The 24644-nt window shown below is 41.3% G+C and overlaps 1 long non-coding RNA gene across 1 annotated transcript in view; it reads right to left on the minus strand.

Moving 5' to 3' along the window:
- Positions 1–6453, minus strand: part of LOC111560496 — a 141547-nt gene extending 135094 nt beyond the window's left edge. The window contains exons 1-3 of the long non-coding RNA XR_006597979.1: positions 6372–6453; positions 1751–1883; positions 1084–1193 (exon numbers count right to left, since the gene is read on the minus strand). This is a non-coding gene — a long non-coding RNA (uncharacterized LOC111560496). The remainder of the gene's footprint in view (positions 1–1083; positions 1194–1750; positions 1884–6371) is intronic.
- Positions 6454–24644: the final 18191 nt, after the last annotated feature.

Raw genomic sequence — 24644 nt, forward strand, 5'->3', positions numbered from 1 at the left:
CTACCAGCAGCCTGGACTGTCCTCCCCACTCCCCTTCCCACACATCTCCTTTTGGTTAAGAACTCAGGCACAGCCAACCCCTTTCTTCTCCATGCAGCTTTCACCAGCACCCCTGACCTTCAGAGATCTCTGAAGTCATACAACAGCTCTTATCTGTCTCACACATTAGTTAACTAGTCCTTGAAAAGCTTCACTGCCATCATCAGCCAGTACTGGAAATTCTCATTTCTTAAATTTTTCCACTATGAATTATATTCTCTTCATCTTTAATCTCACCACAGCCCGCAGCATCATATCATGTCTTGTTCATAATCGAATATTGTATCACTTTACTTTGAAATACACTAAAGCAAAGTGGTTGAATGGTACATTAAGTCAAGTCAAAGATCATTCCAAATCAAATGATTTCCCAGTAATGAATAATCAGTACTTCTCTTTTCTGATCTACATAGAAGAGTGGTTTTCGAAATTTAACCATGACTCATTGTAAGAAGTCACAACCTCCTAATTCAATATTTACCTATCCTTTGCATGATACAATCTAATATTTCTTTTTATTTCATTTAATTTTTTAAAAAGTACTGATCATGGCTCACTAATGATTTTGTGACCGACAAATGGGACAAAACCAACTAATGAGCCAATGTTGAAAAACATTAATATACAGGTTCCTAAACATTTCTAGCTATTGTATGTCCCTAAGATCTTACAAGGATAGAGAAGTCTAGATTCTTTTTCCTGTCCTAAATGAATACTCAAAGTCCATGACTACATGATAAAACAACAGCAAGGCAATTCAGTGGCCTCCACGGTGATGTGAAAAAGGAAGTCCCAAGGTGAAGTGAAATGGCCATAGGTGGTCCAATTGATCATTGAATCCAAAGCTATGCCACACATCTAGAAAATTTATTGCTTCCCATTGTCTTTAACTCATTGCTTAGGCAGTGAAAGCATAATGCTGGTGTGACTGAGGTCTAGGGGCAATCATTTTTCCTCTATTTTATATCACACCAAATCTCTTGCCTCTTTATTTCTTGCAAATCTGCATCACTGGTCACTTGCAAAGAATTGTTTTCAACTTACCAAAGACAGTACTTCTCTTGTTGCTTTCTCTTAGCAGTGGTTCTAGTCAGGTATGATTTTGCCCCAGAGAACATTTGGCAATGTGTGGAGACATATTTTAGTTGTCACAACTGGAACAGAAGGATAGAATGCTACTGGAGTCTAGTGGGTAGAGTCCAAGGATGCTGGTAAACATCCTTCGCTGTACAAGACAGCTCTCCCCACCCCCACCAATACGCACGTGCCACAAAGAATCATACAGGGGTGCCAGGGTGGCTCAGGTGGTTAAGCGTCCACCTCTAGAGGTCATGATCTCACAGTCCTGAGATCGAGCCCCATGCCAGGCTCTGTGCTGGGTGTAGAGCCTGCTTGGGATTCTCTCACTCTCACTCTGCCCTTCCCCACTCAAAAACTTAAAAAAAAAAAAAAGGAATAATCTAGCCCAAATGTCAATAGTGCCATTGTTGAGAAGCCCTGCTCTTAACATCTTTACACATCTTGTTTCTTTATTAAGTCTATACAATATTAAAGTCCAACTCTGCGCACAAAAATGGAGGAAAGCCACAACTACTATGCAGAGATCTTGCTCCACATCATCTCTGCCTGTGGAATTTCAAATTAGACTCTATCAGGAAAGCTGAGAACTGCCTCTGAAAGGTCCCCATAATCTCCAATCAACCGTACTTACAGAGGGCGAACAAACTCACAGCTTCACAACTGGCATCATCCAAATTTTGGGACTCCCAGATGTCAACTTAACAGTGGGGCATGGCTGCGGCCACCAGAAACTAATCAGGGAAGTGCAGATGCTCTTCCAACATCTGTAAGAAATGTAATATTTAGATCTCTAATTCAAAACATATCACGACGCCAAAAACATACCCCCTTTAAAGTGTTCCTTGCTGCAAAGCCCTTGTGTAATTTTTCATTTTCACTATGTAAAGGTGTTGCCAGCTGCTTAGGTGTCCTCTAACCCTTCGGTCACCCAAAGAAACCAATAATGTATTTGTACACTGGGTGTCTCAGCTAGCACCCAAACTGTGATCTCTTCAGACTCAGGGGTGTGTGGAGGGCTGGAACATCAATTTCTCAATGATGCTTTCTACATGACAGACCAAGACACTTCCTCAACAAGAATTCCAGAATTCCTGTCATAGCTTACCAAACAATTTTCTTACTGCCAGTCTCTCTATTCTAATTCATATCCAACCACCAGATTGATTCCTCTACACTATTTTTGCATGTGAATTCTTTAATGAAAACTTGCTATGACTTTCTTCTTTTCACAGGAGGGCTCCAAACATCTTAGTATTTGATGTTTTTCCCTACCTGGACTCTACCATCATCTCCAAACTCACCTTGTGTGGTACACCCTCTCACTTAACTTTCCTTCCGGTCTGACTAGGTCTGCCCAAGCTTATTTTGGATCTTATTTTGGATCTTGGCCTCCATGCATACTGTTTTCCACACCTAGAAAGCCTCTGGTGTCAATCAGAGTCCCAGCAGGTGGCAGGATGATGGCACTCAAAAGCCTTGGCAAATGAAAGCACTCTTTACAGAGGTGTGGTAGTGTTTAGGGGATCACAGCAAGGAAGATCTGTAGACCCCCTCTACTTGTACAACAAGAGGAGAGAATAGTGGGACCTGGAATAGGGGCTGCCTAGACAAGAGCTGTGGACCTTGCAGCTGCTGCCAAAATCACAACCAAGCAGGGAGAAACCAGAGAAAGGACTGTTCCAGCCTCTCCACTCACCTGCTGTTGCCTACCATTGGTCGAACCAACAGGAAGTTAGAGTGCAGGGAGCCTATAATACAGTCCATGGAGGAAAGCCTTCCAAGACTCAGAGCAGGGCAGAAAATAAGTGTGTGTGTGTGTGTGTGTGTGTGTGTGCATGAGCGCGCGCGTGCGCGTGCGCAGAACAAACACATAAAACTTTCTTCTATTAACCAAATTGCCACCTTCACATTTTAGCTCTCTTCTCCCTCTGAGCTCCTTTAAAAGGCACTGATGTGGCCCTCATTTAATATCACAATTTGTTCTATTACTGCTTCATTGTTACTCAATATATTCTGTTCCACATCTTTTGTCCCTGGTTGCAACTGGGCACAAATAGAGAGGGAAAAGACTACTTTCTATGGCTTTGCTTCCCCCTATGGCTAAACCAGTGCTGTGAACACTGAGATGCTCAACAATTATTCACTGAATGAGTAGGGGGGATAAGTAAGAGTTAGGAGGAAGTTCTTTAGTGGATGCTGGAAAATAATTACTCATTGTCCAAAATTATATATGGAAGACAAAATAAAATTCTATATTCTGTCAGAGAAGGTGCCAACCTCTCTGAGGCATACCTCCCCCATTTCCCTTTTGCCTTCAAAGCTAATTCACTTCAAAAATAAAGCTAACAATTCTCAAAAATAAAGCAGGGATGTGGTCAGAGCTAATGAAGTCCTGTGCCTCTTCTTGCCCATTTCAACTCCTGCCCAATGGAAAATACAATGTCTTCTAGCACAAGGAAATCACTGAGGTTTGAGTTATAATGATGCAGAAAGTAAAAAAACAAGTGTAAAAGAGGTACATTTAGAGTCCAATGAATTAAATAATAAAAATCATGTGGCTATGAAAATAAGCAGTAAGCTATTAAAAGAGTCCAATTTCTTTTGATAGCTGTAGGGTCGTCCAATTGTCTTCAAAGCCTGCCTAATTTTCTTTATTTTGAAAAGGATTCTTTATTTTGATACCAGTTGACTCTCTGCAATACTCAGAAAATCAGAAATTTTTGTTTTATTAACAGTGCAGTTTGAAGAAATTTGAGTAGAAATACATGTGGCATTCTATAGTAAAGTGCTTGTCAGGAAAGATTTAGCAGATTCCATGTAATAGCATAGAACAGAGTCTATTACTCAATAGATTTTAAATAAGTAAGTTCCTTAATAAGGTTTGCATTTTGGCTGGGTGAATAGTGGAGAAAATATCACTGAAAAATTTCAATGGGAAAGTATTTGCATAGTCAGGGAATCAGAAAACAGAGCTGAGAGAAACAGATTATCAACACTATTGTTAGCTAATTTCCTGTAATAATATATCTTGGGCGATTGAGTGTTTGATGGGAAAGGCCATACCCAGAAAGAGAACATGAAGAAATGGAGTGCTCACTGACACCTGGGTTAGGCAGAGTAAAGGACTGGAGGTGGGGGGAACAGCTGAGAAGCTGAGAGTGAGAAGGGACAGGGGTGAGAGCAAAAGGGAGGATTCTCCAACTGGGCAACCTCATGGGTTTTTTTTTTCAGGTTTATTTATTTATTTTGAAAGAGAAAGTGTGTGTGCATGCATGAGGTGGGGGGATGGGGAGGAAGTGGCAAAGAGAAAGGGAGGGAGAGAACCCCAAGCAGGCTCCACAACTGTCAACATGGAGCTTCAACCACATGGACTCAATCCCATGCCGCTGAGATCATGACCTGAACTGAAACCATGAGTCAGAGGCTCAACCTACTGAGCTACCCAGGAGCCCCACATGGCATCTTGAACAAGTCCTCCCAGCTTAACACTTTTTTTTTTAAGTTTATTTATTTATTTTGAGAGAGAGAGAGAGAAAGAAAGAGAGAGAGAGAGAGAGAAAGAAAGTGGGGGGGGGGGAGGGGAACAGAGAAAGAGAGAAAATCCCAAGCAGTCTCCGCACCCTGTCAGCACAGAGCCCAGCAACACGGGGTTCCATCCCAGGATCCCCAGATCACAACCTGAACCCATATCAAGAGTTGGATACTCAAAACGACTGAGCCAACCAGGTGCCCTAGCTCAACACTCTGATTTCTGAAAACAATCCTTTGATTGTCAACGGATTATAATTTTTCTTTGGAAACTAGTGGCTTTTAAATAATTTGCTTAAACTTTTTATTCACAAGGTTGTAAAAGGCAGAAATGTTAAAAAAAAATTTTTTAACCTAAGATAGATGTTTAGGTGCCAGCCAGAGAGCAAAGAGCTTAACCTCAGAACAAAGAGATCAATGAAGAAAGTCAGTTCATTTGTATTTGGATAGCACTGATTTTCACCAGAGTCCAAGCTTTCAACAAACATGTAATAATGGAGAAGAAAGCCCAAGATTTCCTTCTGTCATTCTGATGCAGCCACCTTCAACTCAACCCAGTCCCTCATGGGTACGAGTGCAAATAAATGTTCAATGAGAAAGAACTTTTCACCAATTTGGTCAGCTAAGATTTTCCATTAGTATGATTTTTGAAGCAAATTTTAATAAAATATGTAAATATATTTTATAAATAATTTATTTTTAATAAATAAAAATTATTATATAAATAAAAAATAAATATATATTTTATATTATATATTATATATATATATATATCTTAGAATTCTCTGAATTCGGAAAAAAGTGTTTTATTTGCTTAGGAATTTTTCTGATGCTTTCTGGATCTCACTGAAAAATTTTTTAAAACTATTTGTAAGTTTCCAAACCTGGCACTGTATGCAGAGTGATCCTGAATAAAGAAGACAGTCATGGGCTTACGTAAACCTATGTGTTTTGGAAATAAATGAAGGGCACATTTATAAATACAGAGTGTCTTCAAAATGTGATTCTTAGTTCTCTACAAAAATTCTTCTTAGAACCACAGGCCTTTCTATTGAACTGCAAGTCCAGGAAAGTCACACTGTTGGGTCTGACTGCTCAGCCCTGCCCCCTTCCAAGTCACAGAAGACAAATGGATCTTGTTCCCTGACAACAGCCTGCATCCACCCTCAGGACTGTGTTGATAGTAAAAAATAAATAAATAAATAAATAAATAAATAAATAAATAAATAAATAAAGTTTACTGAGCTGTCTGGGTGTTACAATAGAATTCACCCACATTTTCTCACCTAACCTCATGGTAATCCTGACAGGTGGATTTTATCCCCACTTTTACAGATTAACAAAGTAAGACTAGGAATAGCATAGAGTCAGAATTTGAAAGCAGATTCTCAACTTTAGTCTTCTCTGGACTCCCCCATAATATGTTTTCTATACTCATCCCCTGCCCCTAAAGTTCAGATTATTCTAATCTCCCATTTAATTAAGCAAAAGATGAAGTTTAAACCTTTTTTCCCCCTTATCTATGTCATTCTATACTCCTCTTCCCAGACACTAACCATACTTAATTGTGGGCTGAACCAGTGGTAATCTCAGACCTCCAGCCTCCTCCTTCAAAACCTCCTGACAGAAAAATCAACTTCTAAAGAGCATATTCCTTGGTATTCTAAGTCCCCAGAGCTTCCTTCTGTGACACAGAAGTATATGGGAGTACAAGGAATTGTTACCTTTCATGGGTAACTTGAGTCTCCAAGTTTCTTGCTGGAGTTTTAGAAAGCCAGTGAATTTTGAAAGCCTAAAATAAAAAGGAGTGCCTGAGTTGGGGAAGATGGAAAAGAAAAGCCAGGGGCTATGCATGTATCTGCTGTTCAACCCACTCACTATAGAAATTACAATTCTCTCTCTTCCTTCCCCGCTTCCCCCCCCCATACCCCTCTCCCCCACCCTTTCCCCCTTTTCCCCTCCCCCTTCCCCTGCTCCCCTCTCCTTCACCCCTTCAGCCTTCTCCCCTCCCCTGCCCCAGCTCTCCTCCCCCTCCCCTCTGCTCCACCCCCCCCACACACACACACAAATTGCAAGATATGTTCCATCATGAGTTCTCCCAGCCCAGAGCAAAGCAAATCAAGCAGAACCATATAATTTACTGCACCAAACTGGAATTACCCCCACCCACTTAAAAAATCTGGCTTCATTTCAGGGTAACAGCAGCCCAGCTCTGGCAGGGCTCAGTCAACGTGGGTGATCTGTGACATGTGGCAGAAATATAGAACTCATCAGATTTAATAAACCAAAGTTCCACACACGACTGGAGGCCTCTCTCAACAAAGGCCTGGAGGAGTTACTGCAGGCAGTCCCCAGGCTTCCTGGGGAAACAACCCCCTCCGAGTCCAAAGCTCCCTCTTCACTCAGAAGTAGGGAAAGACCAACGGGCTGTCCCCAGCAGACATGGGAGGTGGTGGAGTCAAGAACACATGGGGATGAAACAAATGTCGCGTTTTAAGGCAAGGCAAGGGTTGTGGAGGGAGCAGCAGTCCCTGTGGCCTCCACAGGGGATGAGTTACTTCATAATATCTATCTCCATGCTTTCTGGGACTGGGGAGGGAGGGGGAGGGGGGTGTCTGTTTGCATTCCCAGCGTGAGCGAGAGGTGCCCTCTGCTGTCTCCCAGCCACAGTACACCAGGAAATGTCAAAGCTGGTCCCCTACCCTGAGTCCCAAGAGGTGGGGGGTAACCCATAAGCCACTGCCCAAATCTTCCCAGGATAGCCACGGGCTCCTCAGGTGCCCACACAGCTGATGTGCACGTTTCAGGCGATCACTGGGAGGCCTGGAACAGCAGGGGAACTCAGACAACCTCTTTAGAGCCTCACAGCCATTTCCCCTCCCCAACAATCCAATCAGCAAAATGGAAAGGTAGGCAGAGAGAACTAGAGGCTTTACAGGAAGGGGAGACAGAGAAACACTCAGATCCTTGACATTCTGGTCCCTAAATATTGGTCCTTGAGACCCTGAGAGTGGGTCTTTCCTTCTACTTCTTGGGCCACTTGTGCCTCTGATAACAGTAATAATAGTACCAACTAATCACCAGCCACCACGCCAAGCACCTTAGGACAACTCTGAAAAGTACTGCCATCCTCATTTCACAGGTTAGGAAATCAAGTTCACAAAGTAATTTGCAAAGGACACTTAAGTGTCACATAAGCACTCATTCAAGCCAGGATTCAAACCAGCTTAGCTCCCCATTCTCTCCACCACACCAGACAGCCTCATATGTTGTTGAGCAGTTGACTAAACTCCCCCACTGTGAAAGGTGTGCTAATGAAAGCCTAACCCAAGTCCTATAAAAATGAAGTCAAGCACAGTGCAATCAGACACGATGGGTGTGGGTATTCTTTTTGCATGCATTGATGTGGCACTGTCACTCTCTTATTTTGAGAACTTGTGCCAGGTGGCTAAATATCCCAGCAAAGTCCTGACTCAAGCATGCCTAGGGCAGTCAGTGGGCTTCACATGGAGTCAAAACTGGGGGGCAGGGGTGGTGGGAGAATCCAAAGGATCCTGGTCTCACAGTCAGAAGGCTGTGTTCTTATCCGGACTGTGTGTCTCATTAGCTACAACATTTTACACTCATCAGTCAATTTCTCTGTGTCCCAGTTTTCTCTTTAATAAAATAGACATGCTATTTTATAAAGGTATTATATATGTAAAGAAATAGATATACAGAGATATATACATATATACTATATATGTATATCATTTTATAAAGTTACCCAGATTAAATGAGATCATATATTTGTATTCACATGTGTTTATACACACACACACACACACACACACACACACACACTAGCTGACTGTGCAGTACATATTAATACATAACCAGAGCAAACAATGAAAAGGGTTGCTTTAAGTTTTTTTCCATCTAAATTAAACTGATGACATATTCTGTGAATTACCATAGAGGAGGGGCAAATGTTATGGTTCTTAAGGAATCCGTAATGTTAGTGGCTTGCCTCTCACTTGGGGGGTATCGTTTGGGGAGAAGACGTGGCATGAAGTGGCTTCTGTAAGACAGCACATGCAATCACTGCTCCAGAGTACCGCCCACAGATCCCAGCTGTCAGCCAAAATTCTCTGAAGACACAAGGTGGTCCTTCCTGTAGGGTATTTCACTTCTTCAGACCTGGGCTCAAATCTCCTTGCTGCCATTGTCTGTGGTTCTGGCCCACTCTGTCACCAAAGTCGGGCTGCATCCCGAGGTTTAGAGAAGCCTCACACCTGCTTGCTGCAAGTCCTGACTCCTGTCTGGATCCTGTGTCTTCCATGACTGTCAGAACCCAGAAGTGTTACATGTTGTCACCTGCCCCCCATGCCTCATGACAGACTATCCTAACTAATGCTACCTATACTTGCTGAAGAGACAGACATTCTGCAAACTGAGTTCATTTAAGAAGGATCTAGGACACACATGTGCTCCTATCCTCATTTTTTTTATTTTTTTAGAGAAAACACTTTGCTTTACTAAGACAGGATTTTTAAAGAGATTATTAATAGAGGGTACAGATACCCTTTTAAAAAACTCTTCCAGCTCCCCTAAGATGCATGGTTTTCTCTAACACTTTGTACAAGTGACATACAGTCTGAGGGTTACCATAACCACCCCTCTCACAAGCAAACTACTCTTCACGTTTTGCAAGCTATCTGTTCCGAGAACATCAAAACTTACACCTGGTGAGTTTGTCTGAGAATGGCATTCCCATCAATGACGTCATCCAGAAGAAAGAGTTTTAGTGTATCCCCTGCCACATACAATCACTATGACCTAAGTAGCACAAATGAATTTTAGCAACAGAGAAACTCAACTGTTTTTCTACCAACAAGATGATAAGAACAACTAATTCAAGCTAGCCCTTTATCCATGTGTTCTAATGAAACAATACACTTTAGAAAGTGTGGCATTTGCTCTACACAACAGATACGATCTTAAAAGATATGTTTTTATATTATTTCAGCTATCATCTCCTACTTCGGTGTGTGTGTGTGTGTGTGTGTAACAACTACTATGTTGATTCATTTCTTAAGGCAGCATGGCTGAGTGGTTGAGTTTCTCCTCTAGTATCGGTCAGACCCACTTTTCATCAAAGCTTGGTCACGGACAAGATGATGACTTTGGGCAAGCTACCCAAAACCTCTGAGCCTGGAGAATGAAGACAACAATAACAAAGTCAGATATATATTTATTAAAATAGGTGATTAAATGTTAACTAGTATTTTTATATTCCCACCTAATGTACTTGTTTGGTAACTTGGTGATTTTATAGCTTAAGTGAAAATGTCCCCACCTAATGCTTACCTCACCTATTTGGAACGTTTGAGGTTCTAGATGGCTTTTAGTGACCATCTACCCTTATTTTCTAGAATTTTTACCCAACCCCAAATGGCTGTCACGAGGTGGGAGATGGTGCCAAAGTCTGAGAGCATCGATTGCATTGTATCCCCTCTGCCACATTTGTTCTCCCCATCAACCAAATATGCCGGACTCTGTCTACTGCTCGTGCATAAAACAAATATAAAACTACTGTCATGCTTGTCTGCTCCTTGCTGCATCATTTCTTCTGTCTTGTCGTATTTCCCCTCCTAAGATACAATGGACTCCACATAGCCCAAAACAAACAAAACATAACACGTGCGTGCACACACGCACACATACACTTTGGTTATGCAGGAGCTAAACCGAAACTGAAATATTCGGCAAGTGTTCATTTTCTACACACTTGGGATTTTCAAAAGGAAATGCCACTCTAACCTTAGCTGTCAACACATCAACAAAACTGTTCCCAAACTCCAAGACAGTTTTCTCTGGCCCTCTGGAGAACACTGAGGAGCCAGAATTTTCTCCATGTCAATTTCCTTCATCCCCCTAGCACAGCACTCAGGTCTTCTCTGGACCTCCACCATTCTCAACTCTGGTTGTTCTTCTCCTTCAGTCAGAATCTTTATCTTCAGCGCCTAAATCCCCACTTAAAAATGCAAAGTCCAGGGGCACCTGGGTGGCTCAGTCAGTTAAGAGGCTGACTCTTGGTTTCAGCTCAGGTCATGATCTTGCAGGTTGTGAGTTCAAGCCCCTCACTGGGCTCTGTGCTGACAGTGCAGAGCCTGCTTGGGATTCTCTCTCTCCCCATCTCTGTCTGTCCCTCCCCTGCTTGTGCTCTTTCTTTCTCTCTCTCAAAATAAATAAATAAACTTTAAAATTAAAAAAAAAAGCAAAGTCCAGAAGTATCCCCCAACCACCACCAAAATATGTGTTAGAGCATTTACATTTAAAATATGTAGGGGCGCCTGGGTGGCGCAGTCGGTTAAGCGTCCGACTTCAGCCAGGTCACGATCTCGCGGTCCGGGAGTTCGAGCCCCGCGTCAGGCTCTGGGCTGATGGCTCAGAGCCTGGAGCCTGTTTCCGATTCTGTGTCTCCCTCTCTCTCTGCCCCTCCCCCGCTCATGCTCTGTCTCTCTCTGTCCCAAAAATAAATAAACGTTGAAAAAAAAAAATAAAATAAAATATGTAAGCAACTTCAATAATAAAATCTCAAAAATGCAGAAGCCCAGGGATGAAGGGGAGAAAGTTTACAGCTTGGGTACTAATACCCCACCCATTATCAGCACCTGCCAGTGCTTTGCATTGAGAAGGACTCTGAGGCCAAGCTAAGGCTCAATGAGAAACAGGCTACAACTGATTTGGAAGATGGCCTCACTGAAGTCATATATTTGCCACCCTTGGAGTAGCATATAATAAGATCATAGTTAACCATTGGGCGATTTCAGATTTTTTAATATTGGTCAGCAGGATTATGGACATAACTGTTTACATAGAGGGGAGTCACTTCCATCATTTCCTGTTGCTTCATCACTGAGCTCTGTCTTAACTAACTACATTTTATGTTCTCCCTTGTTTATAATAAAAATCAGAAGCCCAGACATAACTAATGAGGAGAAATACAGATTTTCTGGAGTGGCCACTTTGCTGGTAGTTACAATCAATACAAAAGGCAGCGAAACCTCCACATGATCAGGACAGACCAGTGACGGGAGGAGGCTGAGGCCAGAGGCCTCAGTGCCTTGATTGGGACCCACGAAAAGAGGAAAACCTGGAGAGACACTCATGCTTCTAGCAAGGAGTCTGAATAAGAGTGGTGATAATAAATAGCAGCTACTCTAACTTTTGACTTCCTGCTTTATCCCAGCCCCCAGTATAGGCACTTCACATGTGCTATAACATAACAAGTGAGCTGAAGAAACTTGGTCAAGGTCAAAGAACTAACCACATTTCAAAACAAAGTCTATTTAAAACACCAAACTAATATTTTGTACCAAATTATTCAATAGTTGATATAGAAAGGGTCAAACTGTGGACATGACCTGGAACGGAGTAATGATACAAATAAGTAAAAGCTGAACTTTTGCTGTGACTGTAAGTGACCTGTGTACCTAGAAGTCTTTGTTGCTTTCTATTTCTTTTTCTTTCCTATTTTCTATTTTCTCATAAGGTTTTTTTAAATTTACTAATCATATTTTGTCGTTCCAAATAATTTTTTAGTGTACTGATGAGCATTTTTAGAATGGGTGAGTCCCTCATCTTTTTTCTATTGCTGAAGAAAAGCACACACACACACACACACACACACACACACACACACACACTCTAGTTCTTTTTTTTAACTAATGAATTTATTTAATATAATTTATTGTCAAATTGGCTTCCATACAACACCCAGTGCTCATCCCAACAGGTGCACTCCTCAATGCCCATTACCCACTTTCCCCTCCCTCCCACCCCCCATCAACCTTCAGTTCTCTGTATTTAAGAGTCTCTTATGGTTTGCCTCCTTCCCTCTCTGTTTGTTACTTTTTTTCCCCTTCCCTTCCCCCATGGTCTTCTGTTAAGTTTCTCAAGATCCCCATATGAGTAAAAACATATGGTATCTGTCTTTCTCTGACTTATTTCAGTTAGCATAATACCCTCCAGTTCCATCCACGTTGCTGCAAATGGCAGGATTTCTTCTTTCTCATTGCCAAGCAGTATTACATTGTATATATAAACCACACCTTCTTTATCCATTCATCAGTTGATGGACATTTAGGCTCTTTCCATAATTTGGCTATTGTTGAAAGCACTGCTATAAACATTGGGGTACATGTGCCCCTATGCATCAGCACTCCTATACGGGCAGAAGACATGAATAGACATGTTCTTGACTACCATTTGAGTCTATCAGACAGGGTTCTGGCTACAAGTGACCAAACCACATTAAGCAAGATAAGATCACTTATGGGTTGGTGTAATAGAGAAAATCAATTTTTCACATAGCTTGACTCAAGACTCAAATAATGTCCCACACCAACTATGTCACACAGACTGGGGGAGGGGAGAGGATGATTCCTCAGAGAGAGTTTGAGGCAGTGGAGGTACCAGGAGAGTTTACAGATATCAGAAGTCAAGAGAGCCGTTTCATGGCAGTGCTCAGAAGCAAAATCACAGTGGGTACCTGGGAAGATATTAAACATCTCTCCAGGACACCCTCAGAAACCTCATGGCAGGAACATCAGGATTAAAATCAGCAAATGCTGCCTAACTGAGATATCGTCCAGAGCCTCCCACTGGGGGAGGAGACTTTCTCCTTTAGTGAACATGAATTATATGGCTCAGAAATATGCCACAATCCCAGGGAAAAGTTCTAACCCCAAAATGAAGATCTATGTTGTTTTAGGCCAGTGGGAGGAAACTGGACACTGGGAGTTCTCTCACTGAAAAATGCACGGTGGCCTTAGCAGACCAGTCACATGAACGCCCATGCAGTCCCCTCACAAAACAACAAAACAAAACAAAACAAAACAAAAAGATGGAACACTGTTGAAATATTTTCCCTGGTGGAAAAAAAATGTATCAGGAAACCCAGGAGGCAAGGTTTAAGGAAGTCCTAAGCCTAAAAGCAGAAAGTCCCATTTCTCCCCAAGAAGAGTCTGCTATTGTCATGAATGACAAACAGGATTGAAAGGGTTTTCATATTACTGAGGAACAGTTCAAGATTGCAATGAATAGAGCTGGTGATCATAGTGATCACCAATCTAACCAATTTTGGAAGGTTTTATAAAATGCCTCTCAGTCCCTTGATGTAACGGAGGTTATAATTTTGAGAAATAGATATCCCTGTGACGCCCACATGGACTGTTTGTCAGTAACTAAAGAAAGCAGCAAAACAGCATGTTTGGGAGCCGTGGCCTCCAAATGGGATGAGAGGCATTCCTTGGGGGCTCAGATGTAAAGGTAAGGGCAGGAAAATCCCTGTGGGCATGTGGTAGGAGGAAAGAGAATGAGAAACAATCGTGGATTATGAGAGACTATTCATGGGTGAAAAATGAGAAGGCCTACGTGTTCTTTTCCATCTGGAGCCTTAAAACACACATGCGTGCGCGCGCACACACACACACACACACACACACACGAAAATTCAACAGCTATATCTCTAATCACCTTCAGCAAATCAATTGATCTCCCCAAATCTTAATTGCCTCATCCATATAAAATTAAATTCAAAACACTTCTTCTGTGAAAGATACACCACAAGCTTTAATAATTGAGAAATCTGAGTTAAGAGTCCACTGCCATCCACATTACTCAAATGATGTTGGTCAGATTTGGGAGACATTTTCAAGATGTTTGTTTTCCTGGGGTGCCTGGGTGGCTCAATTGGTTATGCATCCAACTGTGGCTCAGGTCATGATCTCATAGTTCATGGGTTTGAGCCCCGTGTCAGACTCTGTGCTGACAGCTCAAAGCCTGGAGCCTGCTTTGGATCCTGTGTCTCCCTCTCTCTCTGCCCCTCCCCTGCTCATGCTCTGTCTCTTTCTCTCTCTCTCTCAAAAATAAATAAATATAAAAAATAATTTTTAAAAAGACGTTTATTTTTCTATTAATAATAAATACTTGATTATGAGATTCTGAATTCCTTTCCTGAATTAAGGGGGAAACAGGGCTAGGAAACAGAGCAGAAATAACACTGACAAAATAAATGAATAAACATTCTGACACTTGTTTTATAACCAGAGAAATGTTAGTACTTTTAAGTTTATCAGATGGCTCTTGGGAGAATCCAATAAAAACATTTGCAAATAAATCTCTACCCTAGAATAGCATTAAAAGAAACACAGATCTGAAAACTGTCTTGGGCCATAAAGCAAATCATATCAGCAGACCCTCATGAGTCTCATCCTGGCGACAGAGGATTCCAGTCTGTTCATGTTACCCCTCATTAGATGTGGGACTTCCTCTCTCCTTAGGTGAGTTTCTACCTTGGTTCTAAGGTAATTTTGGAAAGAAAAGTTCAAAGACCTCCAGAGACAATACCATAAGAACAGGTGAAAAATTCAACTACAGTTGTGAATGCGTCTTCTCTGCAGTGAAGACAATAAATACATCATTTAAGTTTTAACAAGGGCTATTATTCACCATGGTTGGGGAGGTCAACCTGACTTTAAAATTATTATAAGCCTTTAAAGAAATACAGTGTTATTCCATAGAATCAGGCTGAAAGGAAAGCACATTCTCTACCAGAATAGGGATTAGCAATCTTGCTCTTATTCCCCACCTCCCTTGTGGTGGGTGTCAGTGGAAGGAAGGAGACATGTCTCAGCTGCCTTCATACTCATGAAGATTTTGCTAGTCTGGCCAAATGTGACTGCAGTGTCGCCTTGGGAGAAATGCCCCCAAGCCTCCACTTCCAGACTATGCCATCCGTCCAGGGGCCTGGGATGGAAGTCCTAGAGAGGCCAATGCTGCAGACCAGAAAGCAGGCCTTCCCAACTGCTCTGCCCCCACCCCACAACACAGATCTGAAGGGTACACTGTGCCCAAGTGTGGACACCCCTATCTCAAAAGGGCCTGGAGCTGATCTAACAAAAGAGAAGACTCATTTGCTACCACTTTCGCTGTTAGTATTCAGAGCACCAACACACACCCCCAAATCAGTTTGCTTGCCACCCTGTTGAGTAGAATATGCCTGGCCATCCTTAGGGTAGCAATATGCTTAGAAATGTATTTGAATAATTATATTTTATACCTTATGTATTACAAATGAGTAGATTCTGAATGAATGAGGTTTAAAATAATTAAAGTTCCCATACTATCTTCTTTCAGGAATTAAAAGAATTAAAGTACTAATACTTTGGAGAAGTATTGGGTGTTGAGTTTGATAAGTTCTTTGTAGATTTTGGATACTAACCCTTTATCTAATATGTCACTTGCAAATATCTTCTCCCATTCTGTTGGTTGCCTTTTAGTTTTTCTGATTGAAGACATCCAGATGGCCAACAGACACATGAAAAAATGCTCAACATCACTCATCATCAGGGAAATACAAATCAAAACCACAATGAGATACCACCTTATACCTGTCTGAATGGCCAACATTAACAACTCAGGCAACAACAGATGTTGGCGAGGATGCGGAGAAAGAGGATCTCTTTTGCATTGTTGGTGGCAATACAAGATGGTACAGCCACTCTGGAAACAGTATGGAGGTTCCTCAAAAAACTAAAAATAGAACTACCCTATGACCCAGCAATTGCACTACTAGGCATTTATCCATGGGATACAGATGTGCTGTTTCAAAGGGACACATGCACCCCCATGTTTATAGCAGCACTATCAACAATAGCCAAAGTATGGAAAGAGACCAAATGTCCATCGATGGATGAATGGATAAAGAAAATGTGGTATATATATATATATATATATATATACAATGGAGTATTACTTGGCAATCCAAAAGAATGAAATCTTGCCATTTGCAACTATGTGGATGCAACTGGAGGGTATTATGCTAAGTGAAATTAGTGGGTCAGAGAAAGACACAAATCATATGACTTCACTCATATGAGGACTTTAAGAGACAAAACAGATGAACATAAGGGAAGGGAAACAAAAATAATATAAAAACAGGGAGGGGGACAAAACAGACTCATAAATATGGAGAACAAACTGAGGGTTGCTGGAGGGGTGGTGGGAGGGGGGATGAGCTAAATGGGTAAGGGGCATTAAGGAATCTACTCCTGAAATCATTGCTTCACTATATGTTAATTAATTTGGATGTAAATTTTAAAAAATAAAAAATAAAATAAAAATAAAAACAAAAATAAAAATAAAATAAAGTACTAATACTAAAAATCATACTAAATACGAGAAGTAGTAGCTACTCATTGATAAAAGATCAAAAATTTTTAAAGTCCTTATGTTAATATACAGAAACTTTAAATTATTTTTAAAGCTTTTTTTAAGTTTATTTATTTATTTTGAGAGAGAGAGATCACAAGTAGGGGAGGAGCAGAGAGAGAGAGAGAGAGAGAGAGAGAGAGAGAGAGAGAGAACTGCAAGCAGGCTCTGCACTGTCAGCGTGGAGCCTGGTGCAGAGCTCAAACTCACAAACCGCAAAATGATGACTGGAGCTGAAACTGAGAGTCAGACACTCGACTGACTGAGCCACCCGGGAGCCCCTAAATTAACTTTTAAAGGTACAATCAGCTTTGAAGAAATGTTGAATAAATAAGAACAATTTTGAAAATGTGTTTAAAGCTCTTAGGTGGAAGACTGAGATAAATTTGTCATCACTGGATACGGCTTTCAGGGTAGTTGAAATGAACACAGAACACCGAACCCTGCCTGGCTCACACCTGTAGTCCCATCCCTGGCCGTGCTTCATGCCATGCAAGTCACCCCGGCCAGACATGGCAGCATTTTTGCTTCTCAGAAATAAATCCTGCACCTAAGAGAAGCCCTCTTTAACCTCATTATACATGGACTCCAAAAGTGAAATATAAAGGTTTATTGAACTTCATTCACACACATTCATTCATCAAATATTAATGAAGTTCTTCCATATGTTAGACTCTGGTGAGGGGCCGGGGGCGGGGGGACATTAGTAGGGCTAAAAGAGACAATTCCTCCATGCCAGGAGCTCACAGTATTAAAGGGCAGTGATACCTACATGTTACACACAACCCTTCCTCCTTGCCCTCCCTCCTCACTCAGAAGGAAGAAGCCCTGTGCAGTCTCCCTCAGGACTCAATAGGACAGGCAGGGGAGGGGAAAGGGTACTTTGGTGAGAAGCATGAAGGGACTACCATGCAAGTTCCCTCTTTTCTTCTTTGTCCATTTGGGACTGGGTGGTTCATCTCTAGGGGACATGCCTTTACCTGTGAAGGACTGAATGGTGCTCAGGACTACTGCTGCTCAAGCAGTGATGGATCATGATGTGTTCAGGGAAAGCAGGTAGAGTCTTCCATAACCCACCTGTCTTCCCTTACGTCCCACTGAATTTTTCATATATCTACTCTTACATGGATAACCTGCAGCCTTCATTCAAGGCATTTCTTCCCTGATCCTTTCCTACTTGCCAGAGTCCCATTGATCTTTTAAGGACCATCTTAATCCCTTCCTCCTCTGTCATATATTCTTGAGCTTTGCCCCTAACCCCACCCACTCTGATATACACTTTCCCTTCTCTAAATCCCTGTAAGTGAGCTTGTAATGACCACAAGGAATTCATTATGCTCCAACCTGTATTATAACAGTTTGGAGACTTCTGAGACTCTTCTGAGACCCAACCTCTTAGACTACAAAAATGCCTGAAAACAACTTCTGTGTTAGATTTGTCTTTCCCTCTGTGCTCAAAGTACAGACCAGGCCAGCTTGCATTTTTTAAATTCATTTACTTAACAAACATTTATTGAGCATAAACTATGTGCCAGACACTGGACTAGGCATTCAATAGTGAATGTAACTGCTTCCCTTCCATCAAGGAATTCATACTCTATTGACCAAATAGTTGATCTTTAATATATGTCTTTCTATTAATCAGAAAGCACCTCCTACACTCAAAAAATTTCTCTCCTTCTTAACTCCATTTTTCTCCATTTACTCTTCTAGAATTTATTTCCCAAGAGAAAAACTACAGGAAAGATAGTAACTAATGGAAATAAAGACTGAAAACAAGGACAAAGATTTAAGAAAGGAGATACTTTATACATGGAGTAGCTTCAGCTTTCTCAATTGGTGGTTAAGGAACATGTTTATATTTTATGGTTTGACATTTACAAGCTCCTAGAGGCAAGGAAGGTATACACCCCTAGTGTCTTGTTTAGACTTTGTCTGAACAAATGATACTCTCTTCATAAAGGAAATAACAGTAATAATAAGTGAATGGCCTTTGCTGGCAATTTTCCCACTCACATGTATAATGAGAACTTAGAATTATGCAGTGGCTAACATCCGACAATAACTAGATTAGAATTAATCATAGGGAGATGCACAAGGCTTGTCGAATGGAAGACATCTTCAAAGAGAAATGCATTCCCTCCTGGCTTCTTCTCTCTAACTGGCTCCCAAGTAAGTGTCAGTGTTCATTAGGGATGCACACGCTGCACACACTATTCCTGAGTTATCTTGTACATGTCCACTTCCACTGCTTCAACCATGAACCTGAGTCTCCTAAAACTGTACCTTCAGATCTCACTTCTCCTGAACTCCAGGTTCATAGATCCAACTGATGCTGACCTTTCTTTCTGGATGTCCCATGGAATGTGTTGTGTCCTTCCTCTTCCCTCACTGTGCTCCTCATCAACTAGTCTCTATATTGGCATATTCCTTTGCAAGGACTGCTCCATGGAGCAGAATGCCCACCCCACTTCAACTCCTGTAAATAATACTCCATTCTCCTAGTTTCATCCTAGAGCCCCTTCTCTAGGATGGCTGCCCTGAGCTGGAAAGCAGACCTAGATGGTCTTTCTCCCTATTGCCAGAGGAATGTGTCCCAAGCTTTTATCACACTGTTTTACAATGTTATGTTGACTAACCTGTGATTCCTCAGAGCTCTGGCTACACTTTGGAACAACCTGGAGAACTTTCAAAACTACTAATGCTGGATCCCACTCCCCCCACAAACACAGCCCACCCTCTGAGAATCTAATTTAATTGGTCTGAGGTGCAGCCTGGGCACTAGAATTTCTAAAACCTCCCAAATGATTCTTGTGCCCAGCTAAAACTAATATCTTAAGGACAGTTATTTCACCTTGATTATCTTTATGTGTTATACATGTCAGGTGTTTCAAAAGTATTTGTTGAATGACAAAGTACAACATCTACCCAGTTACATGAGTTGAAAGCCATGGAATCGCAAATCCTATCCCTCACCAACACCTGTCAATTCCACCTCTCAGAAATCCCTTTTGTCCACCTTCTCATATATACGTAGAATTATTACCTTATTTCAGGTCCTCACTTTTGTCTACCAGAGTATGAAATCTTCCTTCTCATGTCTCCTGCTCTTAGAGTCTCTAGAGGTACCCCCCAAACTACTGCTAGAGTTATCTTTCTAATTTTCTAACCACATACCCCGCTGCTTAAATGGATTTGTGTTGTCTACACAATAAAATCTAAATTCGCCAAATGAGCACCTTAATTTTCCTTATTCTCTGTCTGGCATACTTCTACTCATCCTCCATGATGCATCTCAAGCATCAACTCTTCTGCAAAGCTATCCCTCCACCTTAAGTGTCCCAGAAGAAGTTGTCATGTCCCTGCTGTCCCTCCACATTACTCGATGCCTTGTCTCTGTCTCTTTTATAGCTTTTTTGACTGTGTATTGACATTACTTGTTTACATGTCTGTGTCCCTCATATGAACTCCTTGTGGGCAGAGGCTGTGCCCTGTCATCTTTGTGTCCCTACTACCCAGAACAGGGCTAGTTGGCAGCTAAGTACATATACACTAATGAGAGGAAGAGAGAAAAAAGCAAAGAATTTTGTTTACATGTGGAGGAAGAAGCAGTCCAAGAGGGTATAGATAGAGACGGAAGTTCCTGGGGGAAACCTACATTCATACTCTGCAGGAATGTGTTCTAAATCACAGGAAGCCCTGAGAGATGGTGTCAGAGATGAGAACACATGGTTCAGGCTTAACTAGCCACTTACTTCCATAGCCTTTATCCACAGTCTTCTTGTCAGCCCAGTGCTCCCTATGCTGATGGTCACCAGGGCAAAATGACTCCAACCTGAATATATCTCCCATTAGAAGTGATTCTCAACCCAGGAGGTTCTGGGAACCTTATCCAAGATGATGTCTATACATTTAAAATTAACTTGTTACTCTAAAGGAACAAGAATTTACAACTTGGATTCTTTTATTCTCTTTTCCAAATTGGCCACACATCCTGTGATTTGCTGCATTAACTTTGCACTGTGGGAATACTCTCACTCCAAAGAACAATCAGAGATGACTATTCTTTAGGCACTGACAGTCATGATCGATCTGAACACTTGCAGATGCATGTTTTATTAGTGGGGGGATGGGAGGAGTTACAATCTTCCTCTCTGGACCAAGGAGGGGTGGATCAACTTGCCTATAGCATTGGCAACTGGTCTACACAACACACCCCTCTCCATTGTTATACTTCTTGCCCAGGTTAGTCAGGGGGCTAATTATGAAAACAGTGTCTGTGATGATTACACGTTAAGTGTGAACTATACTGTCAGTGATAATTATGGGTTATTGAAGTGGTTATTTGTGTTTGATTGACAGAACGCATGCACCTCTGTGGAAAGCACGGTATTTCTTACTTTCTGGCACTACATACTGTACATGAGAAAGAACTGGTTTTCTAAGGAAAAATAAGCATAATAAAGGCTCTGCATCTCTGAGGATAAGGGGGGATCCTTTCAAAATGGCCTATCTAAGACAGGTGAGTTAGAGTTGGGAGTGGTAGAGGACAGGGAGTGTGGTAAGTCAAGAGTGACCATGGGTTTAAAGCAGTCTCTGAATTTACCCAGACCTGCCCTAACTCTGGTCCACCTCTAGAAGGAGAAGGAAACACATTTTTTACAATACCCAAATAGTGCTTTGAGAAACCAGTTGTTAGTCCCTGAACATAAGAAATAAGTATTAGAAGCCTATTTCTTTAATGTTATCAAGCACTAATTGTGCAACATTATTGAGCAATAGTAGTCAGCTGAAAGACTACTGCCTTCTATCAAATAGTCATTAGGTACTGTTTAGACCTATCCCTACACCCACAAACATACACACACACACATACACTGCCTTGTTCCACCTCAGAAATTGCTTCTTATTTCCCTCTAACCTACAAATTAATACAAAAAATTATCATTGTCACTGACAGGTAGGGTTACTGCCTGTGGTGCTCGTCCAAAATTAATACCAACAGGAAAAGGAAATGTCTCATTGGAATATGAAGTTCTCTGTGCAGGTATCTTCTTAGTGGCACAACTTGAAGGTTCTGGGTAGAAACTGTCAATTACTTCACAATTTCCCATTTCAACTTTCTCCATCATCTTGGAAGAGCTATCTTGAATGTCACTAAATGGTTCTAACATGACCTTGTGGCTTTCTAATTTTAGCCTAAAACTAAAAAATGAGCATTAGCACAGATCTCACATAGATTATGATTCTGTATTTTAAGCCAGAATTACCCCCAAAACAACTTAAAAGTTGGCACAGTGCTCTCAACTACAAGCTAGGATCACTTGTGTAAATGTTCCGACATTCATATGGCAGAAAAAAGTTGTATCTGTTTGTGGTTAATGTTCTCATTACAAGTTGCCATTGAATCATGGAGAAGGGGCTTAGTAGATCAAAAACACCAAAAAAAAAAACTTTACAAAAAAATTTACACCTTCTTCATAGATTATACCCCCCAAAAAGAAAGTCTATAAAACTATTAAGCTTGCACCTACAAATCAGTAACTCTTAAACTATGTTCTTGCCAAAAGATGTGTAAAAAGTAAAAATTATACACGATAGGACATGATTTAAGCCATAAAAATGGAATTCCTTGGCACATTTAAAAGGAAAACCTAAGACCAAAGTCCAAGCCTTCCCACAATCCATGTGGGGCTCAGATCACCATAAGTAGCATTAATGACTTTATTTTCATAAGTTTTCAAAAGTTCTCCCTGAAGTAGAAACCCCTTCCTCATTTTTTACTCTGTGATCCATCCAGGAAATGTGGCAGCCCCACACTCAGACTTATGTATATTTGTAGGCATTCATCTTCCAGATTCATAGTTCAGAATTCAAAGTTCTAGACCCTGATCCTTGTAACCTATTTGTAGGTATCACACATATTCCTGGAAATTACCTGCATTTGATACCCTGAATGGGTAACCTGAGAATACAAAAGAGAAGTCTGCCACCTTAAACATGACTCTGTTGAAAGGCACAAATCCACTTAACATTAGAAACAGGGGGGTAAGCAATTAATGAAAAGAGTCTAGCCAACATAAAAAAGGAAACAGCCTCATAATCCAGTTAACTTTACATCAAACTACATATGGAATATTATTTTTTTTCAACGTTTTTATTTTTTTATTTTTGGGACAGAGAGAGACAGAGCATGAACAGGGGAGGGGCAGAGAGAGAGGGAGACACAGAAACGGAAACAGGCTCCAGGCTCTGAGCCATCAGCCCAGAGCCTGACGCGGGGCTCGAACTCACGGACCGCGAGATCGTGACCTGGCTGAAGTCGGACGCTTAACCGACTGCGCCACCCAGGCGCCCCTGGAATATTATTTTTAAGAAGGCATTTTGAAGTCAAATGCAAAGTCTGAATTCCTTAGGATTCTAGGATTCCAAATTTATCATCCAGAATAATATCTCCATGTATCTTAAAAAGCTTTCTAAACTTTACTAATAGATGCAAAATCCAAATGCTGACAGCAATAATGAGTAAATTCTTACATTTGCAAAAGCAGATAATTAACTTCTTGTTTCCATTTTATAAATTTTAGAGACTAACACTTTTCACCACTGCTCCAGTTGTCTTGACATTGTCAATCCCTTTTCAGGCTAGCATTTTCTAAAGTGGACTAAAAAGGAGGGAGGGTAGCTTTTTATGAAATGCAAGTCCTCCTTATTCCTTTGACATCCAGATCAAAAACTGATTAAATACAATCAGTATTTCTGAAATGACACACATTTTTTTTTCCAGCTCATTTCATTCCTTATAGAAATGCCCATTCAACATAAAGAAAATTAAGAAGGCAGCAGAATTCCAGAAGAATGACTTGGGCAAGGCAGTCTTCTGAACAGAAACCTGTATTATGAATATTGAGACTTTTCCAATACTCTCTCTCTCTCTCCGAAAGTCTGTTTATTCTCCACTGACTGGAATCCATTTGTGAGCATTGCATCTGTGATGTTCTCCTATGCCTTTTCAATGTAGCAACGCATTAACACACAAGCTGCAAATCCAGCCAGAAGGGAAACTGCCTCCCTGGACCTATGGCTGCTTTCATATTCAAGGACTGATTTTAACTGATTGGGCTGGGGGGGGGGGGGAGGGGAGCGGAGGAGGGTGGTGTCTATCAAGTAAAATATTCCCAAACCAAAACCAAAACAACCAAATTTTTAAAAATCTGCCTTGAGCAGATTTTCTTTTCTTTTTTTTTTTTTTTTTAAATTTTTTTTTTTTTCAACGTTTATTTATTTTTGGGACAGAGAGACACAGAGCATGAACGGGGGAAGGGCAGAGAGAGAGGGAGACACAGAATCGGAAACAGGCTCCAGGCTCTGAGCCATCAGCCCAGAGCCGGACGCGGGGCTCGAACTCACGGACCGCGAGATCGTGACCTGGCTGAAGTCGGACGCTTAACCGACTGCGCCACCCAGGCGCCCCGAGCAGATTTTCTTTTCTGAAAAGATTCTATGAGGTGCCAAGAGAATGACTTCAAGAAATGTTTTTGGAAGTTTCTTGACCCTGAAATGTTTCAATTTGGGTTGGTCCCCAATGGTAGCAATCCATAGATTAGTCAGATGTCAGGTTTTAAAATGTGTGGCATTTTTAAGAGAGTGTGTCCCTTATCTTCCTTCAAACATATGCCAAAAGTGAACACTGAAGTTCAATTCCAACATTATACTTTTCAATTACAGATCTTGTATCT

Source organism: Felis catus, chromosome B2 (assembly GCF_018350175.1).
Source record: "Felis catus isolate Fca126 chromosome B2, F.catus_Fca126_mat1.0, whole genome shotgun sequence".
Classification (NCBI taxonomy): Eukaryota; Metazoa; Chordata; class Mammalia; order Carnivora; family Felidae; genus Felis; species Felis catus.